The sequence below is a fragment of the Elephantulus edwardii genome, unplaced genomic scaffold, assembly GCF_000299155.1.
Source record: "Elephantulus edwardii isolate Elephantulus edwardi_28Jun2011 unplaced genomic scaffold, EleEdw1.0 scaffold00148, whole genome shotgun sequence".
In the NCBI taxonomy this organism is placed as follows: Eukaryota; Metazoa; Chordata; class Mammalia; order Macroscelidea; family Macroscelididae; genus Elephantulus; species Elephantulus edwardii.
Genome location: NW_006399898.1, coordinates 5,463,006 through 5,469,154, shown reverse-complemented (window position 1 = coordinate 5,469,154; position 6,149 = coordinate 5,463,006).

Below are 6,149 nucleotides of genomic sequence, written 5' to 3'. Positions count from 1 at the left end.
GGCCCTGGCCGGTGCCAAACACGAAGGATGTCCGCCCTCCCTGGACCCCAAGCGGGACCCCCGGGCCCAGCCTACCGCCCGCCCCATTTCAGGTGCTGTCCCCCCTCAGCGGCCGTGCCAGGGCCCGGCACCCCCAACACTACCCCAGGACCCCCGCAGCTCCTGCCCCCTGCAGCGGGAAAGGGCTTCTCTGTCTGTCCCTCCATCCGTCCGTCCATGTGTCTGTCATGTGGCTCTCATTTTCAGACATGTCCTTGCAGGGCGTGTCTGAGCATCAGTGCGGCTCCTCTCTGGCCCTGTCCCCGTCCTTATCCTCAACCCCTTCCCGTGAATGCTGCTACGTCGTGTTGTCTTCTCTTTATTTTCTCCCTCATCATAAGAAAAGACATTTAACCGTTGAAATGTGAAGGCAGAATCAAAGAGAGGGGGATCCCTGGCAGGGCAGCTGGGCCAGGTGCTGAGAATGGGGGACAAAAGGGGTCAAGGGATCGGGAGGCAGCTTTGACCTCAGAACACTACGTGCCTGAAAGGCCCCCCTCGGCCCCAGAATCAGTGAGGGGTGGACCCTACTCCTCCTTCCCTGGACCCCTTCCATGGCCTGTTCCTTCCCCAGCAGCCTGGGGCCACCACTTCCCTAAGTCAACCCTGGGTGGCCAAGCTGGTCCCAGGCAGGAATGGCCGTTTGGGGTTGTCCCTGCCACCATACTCCCCACCATCCCCAAAACCTTGGGTTCAATGTTTACTTTATCATTCGAATGCCAGCAATGACAGGCTCCCCCCACCCCCGACCCTAGCAGGGGTGGGGGAGCTGGGTCTCTGCCCCCTGCTGCCCTTGGCTTCACCTGGACACAAGGAGGGCCTCCCAGGGCTGGTGGATCCCCCAGCCCCGCCAATACGGGTTGTCTGACCACATGTGGGGCATTTTTGTTTTTATAAGCTTCAGTCACCCACCTCCTTCCCCACTCGGCTACCCCCTGCCAGCAGTCCCTCACCCCAAGAAGGCCAGCGTGTTAGTTCTTTTCCAAGCACACAGGTGACTTCTCCCAGAGAAAGGAAAAATCTGGAAGAGAATTGAAAACTTAGAACCTGTTTTCCTTTTTGTCACCCCCCAGCCCTTCTTCCCTTCCCACCCCCCCTTGTCATCATCTTCAGGGTTCATTAATGTGGATTTTTTTTTTCCTTTCCGTGCGTGTACAAAATCAAAAACAAAGAGGGAAGGAAAAAAAATACCCAACAAAGTAGGGGTTTTGAAGTTCGGAACCAACTTTCCGTGTACAGGCTACACCAAGGACTCTTTCTCGGGAACATTGTTTCTTGTGGAAACATGTGGAAAACCTCCTTTGCTCCTTTCATCACATGTACCCCGTCCCCCCAGCCCCCAAGACGACACACAGGCAAGTCCCCCCACCCCAGCGAGCAGGGTCCCCCCAGCCCCGGCGAGCAGGGCCCCCGTGTCCACAGGGGGAGAAGGGACCTCCGCTGGCCTCGCCCTGCGGAGGAGCGGGCTCCACGGTGCCGCGCGGAGCATGCCGGGAGCATGCCGGCCGGGGGGGACCCATGGCTCCACGCAGAGCATGCCGGGAGCATGCCGGGCACGAGCTCCATGGCACCGCCCGGGGCATGCCGGGAGCGTGCTTGCCGGGAGCGTGCTTGCCGGGGTCCCTATGGCTCCGCGCGGAGCATGCCGGGCACGAGCTCCATGGCGCCGCGCAGAGCACGCCGGGCGCAGCATGGCGCCCAGCCCCGGAGCGTGCCGGGCGCCCAGCCCGGATCTCGGCTTGTGTCAAGCTTGTTATCATGTAAATTCTGTACAAAGAATTGTTCTCTTTCTCTCTTTTTTTTTTTTTATTTTTATTTTGACGGTGTTCACTTTTGGCTTTTATATCATTTCTTCAACCCCCATCCCCGGTCTCTGCGCCTGAGGCCTCACCGCCCGCGCCCGGGTGAGCAAGGCCGGCGGCCGGGGACGCAGAGCGGGCCGCGGCCACGGTCCCTTCCGCGAGTTGTGCAACCGAGGAAATATTTATTTTTCACATTAGGAAATAACGGAGTTTGCGGAGACGGCGGATCTAAGTTATTTTGTGCTGCCCCCAAGGGGCTGATTCATTTCTGTCACCTCCACCACCATCCCCCCCAAAAAAAAATTATTTTTTTTAAGTTTAAAAAGATAGAAAAGGGGGAGGGAAGGATGTGAGGAAACCAGGGGCCTCACTTTGCCCAACCTTGGCTCTTGGCTAACGTTGACCAGACTTTCCAAAGGGTGAGTGCGGGGAGGCCCCGCCTTGTCCCACCCACCTCCCCCGAAATGGTTTGCAATAATTCAGAAATGTATTGCCTTCCCCCCCTTTAAATATCTTTGTTTTTATTGAACAAATTTGTGTTTTTGAAGAGTTGAGGTTTCTGCTTTACCCCCCCATCTTTAATTTTTTTTTGTCTTGCGTCTCCTTCCCCCACCCTCCCAGCAAAGAAGAAAAACGATGAGTTTTAGGGAAATTTGTGCATCGAGACTCTGTCATCTGTATGTAACTTGTTTTGCAGAGAAGTGTTTCTGTTGTGGGTGTGTCTTGCTGTAAATATTTGTTCATATTTTTGTGAATTCAATACTATGTACCATTGTATTATAGTAACTTTTATAAAGCAAACCATAAATATACTGACTTTTCTTACAGACACGCCGTCTCTCTTACTCTCCACTCTCATTTTTCCTCTGCTGGGGGATACTCTTGCATGAAGGGAGAGGAGAAGGCTATTATTGGTCCACTTAGACCAGTAGAACTTAAAAACTCTGTGCCTGTCGTTCGGACATGCCAGGTTTTTGACGTTTTCCTGAGAGGATGTCCTTAAAATCGTCAGTGCCTAAATGCTGCTCATGATCTGCAGTGGAAAAAATAAGACCCAGGGGCTTTGGGGTCACAGCAACTCAGGCAAGGCTGTGTACAGGACACACACTGCCTGTACAATGACTATTCCTGGAAGTACTTAGAAAGTCAGTGGCTCAAAAATGTGCAGCGTTTACAGACAAATTTCATTTCTCTGAATTTGGGAAGGGCTTCTGAAATAGGAGCTATTTAAATTAATTACACCTTGCAGGCAGATTTAATTTTTTTCTTTTTTAACAAACTGGTTGTAGCACCAGCATATTGAGCAAGTCTCCCAGTGCTGTTCTTCCAACAGTGAGCACTCGATATGTCAAGACACTTGGACACGACCACTATTTCAAACGTTTTCACAATGCTATTATTACACATGAGATACATTTCCCAAATAAAAACCCACTACCATGAAGTCGATTCAAGCTCAGGATGACCCTCTGTCTGATTTCCAAGATTTTTAAATCTTTATGAAAGTAGACTGCCTCACCTCTCCCCAGAGGGGCGATTGGTGGATTTGAACCACTGACTTCAGTTAGCAGCTCAACGTATGATATGCCACCAAGAAACAGAAATTTTGTGGCTGGTTTTATGGAAGTTTTTGTTTTGTTTTACTGTGGGGGTCTGGAACCTACAATATACTGGGGCTGAGCCTGCTGAGAATGAAATGTTACCCAGCATTTAATGTTTTTAAAGTGGGGGGCCTCGACCGATCTCAGCACTGCATGATGAGCTGCCAAGTGACCAAGGGCCCCAGAATGTCCACTTTATCCCCAAGAAGGACATTAAAAAACCTGTACAGAAAGTAACCCAGAGTAAAAGATACCAGACCTCAAGTTTTCACTAAAGAAGCATAAATGATGTCACTATGATTTCTCCTGGTCATGTTGACCCCAGTACTCCATCTCCTCCCCAGCACTAAGGCTCATTGTTCTTCCTCAGATCCATCCCCCTCCCCTCTCTGGTTCACTCACTCTCATGGGGGGGACCCTTCTTGATAGCTTTTTTTCTCCCCATAGGGGAGCCCCCATTTAAGGCCTGTGTGTCCTGAGCAGACTTGATGAGGAGTGGTGTTCCAGGCACTGAGCTGACTTAGGCAAGAGCCCTTCGCCCAAGCCTCCAAAAGGAATAGAAGTAAACATCTATGTAGCATGGAGTCTGTGCGAGCTGTGTTCAGACATCTTTGATAGTAACTCACAGTGGTGGTAGGAAGTAGGTATTGCCCCTATTTTACAGATGAGCAAGCCCAGGCACTGAGGTCCTGTGAACCCAGGCAGTCTGGCCCTGAGATCTGCTCAGCTGTGGGGATTCTGTTCTGACCATGGCTCCAGTCAGATGCCCACACCTCAGCACAAAGACTGATTGCTGCTGTGTAGAAAGTTGGGCTCAGAATTCCAGATTGTTCCCAAGCGAACGAGACAGAGTTTGGACACAGAATAGGCCTGCCCTTGCTTCTCTGAAGTCCTGGTGGTGTATGGCATTACATGTTGGGATGCTGCCCAAAAGGTTCTAATCCACAAAGATTACAGCTGTGGAAACCAGATGGGGTTAGCGAATTCTACTGTTCTATAGAGTTCCTATTAGTCAAATCAGCTCAATGACACATAACGAGAATAGGGGTCTCGCAGGCATCTTGGCAAGCACAGTGGTCAAGCGTCAGTCTGTGAGCCAGGTGTGGAATGGTTAAAGCACTCACCATTAAGGGAATAATGTAAAGATTGGTGGTTCTGATACAGCTGCCACTCCTCAGGAGAAAGATAATTCCTTCCTCAAAGCCTCACAAGCCTGAAAGCCCTGTGGGCAGTTCTCCACTGACCTATAGGCTCACTGCTTGTTTTATGTACCCTCTAGTCTGGATGACTTAGCTCAGCCCCCAGGGGGTTTTCAGAAGCAGTAAATAACATGGGAGGAGATGACTCATTTTTTTTTCTTCCCCCTCTGCATGGCTGGATTGAAACCACCTGTCTTTGGGTTGGCAGTGCAACTTCTTACCCACAGGGTCTCTGTGTGTCCAGATTTGCTCAACTGTAGCAGGTTTAGTTGGGATTGCTCTTCTAAGTCCTCTCTTGTTCTTTTAATTTCTGAAATTTCTTAACCCCTAAAGTTCTGACTCCTGTGACCTAAAAAAATTCTCTACTCCCACCAGGCCAGATCAGATTTTGGTTCTCACCCTAATGCCTGCTAGTTTCTAGTTCAGACCTAACTTATCCTCAAGAAAGGAGAGAAACAGGGAAGACGCCCAGTTTGCCTCTGTCTTTTCTTCTTTAGTTCTGATGGACAAATTTCCTCCCAGTGGATTTTAAACCTCCTACAATGTCAGTCTGGAGACTAATAGCTGCGCCTGATCCAGGCCATAGTCTTCATAATTGCTTGCTATGCATCAGAGAGCTGGACAGTGACTAGGGATAATAGAAAGAGAATTGATGCCTGTGGTGCTGGGGAAGAGTGTTGAATATACCATGGACAGCCAGGAGACCAAGCAGTTTCATTTTAGAGAGGGCAAAACCAGGCCATTCCTTGAAGGCAAGGATTCTGAGGCTTGGTCTGACATACTTTGGGCATGTTGTAAGGAGGGAGCAGTTCTTGGAGAGGAACATCATGCTTGGAAGGGTGGAGGGACAGAAAGAGAGGGAGACCCTGAAGAAATGGACAGACTCAGTAACTGGGGTAATGAGGGTAGGTGTGTCAGAGACAGTCAAGTTGGCACAGGATAGAGCAGTTTGCAGGGCTACTGTACATAGGGTCACTATGAGTTGCAAGAGACTCAACTGGCACATAACAATAATTGCCTTGTTGTTTAGTCATTGACACTTGAGTATGAATTAATGTGCTAGGGGTGCTCCATGCAAGCAAGGCTGATGGGAGTGAAACTGCATTGGAATGAGGCATTCATGACTGACCTGGCAAAGGTGGAGGGCTGAAGTCAAGGGGCTCAGATCTCCTGTGGACTCTGTCTCTCAGACTGGAAACCATGCTCTCGTGACCCTCTTGTCTAACACTAGGGTTCTGGGGGGCAGAATTTGGGGCAGGCCGTCTTTAGATACATACAGCCATTATTTGAGATCTGGCTCGGGGACCTTTTAACTTGCTCATGTCCCCTCTCCCAGATCTCTTTATTTTAAATTTTTTTTTAATTATTACTTCTTGTGTGTGTACTGCCAAATCAGGTCTGACTAGTACAGGAGGAGATTGCCTCTCCTTCGGCAGTAGAGCATCCGGCGGATTCGAACCGCGTACCTCTGGGATTGCGGTGCAACTTCTTGACACTGGGCCACCAGA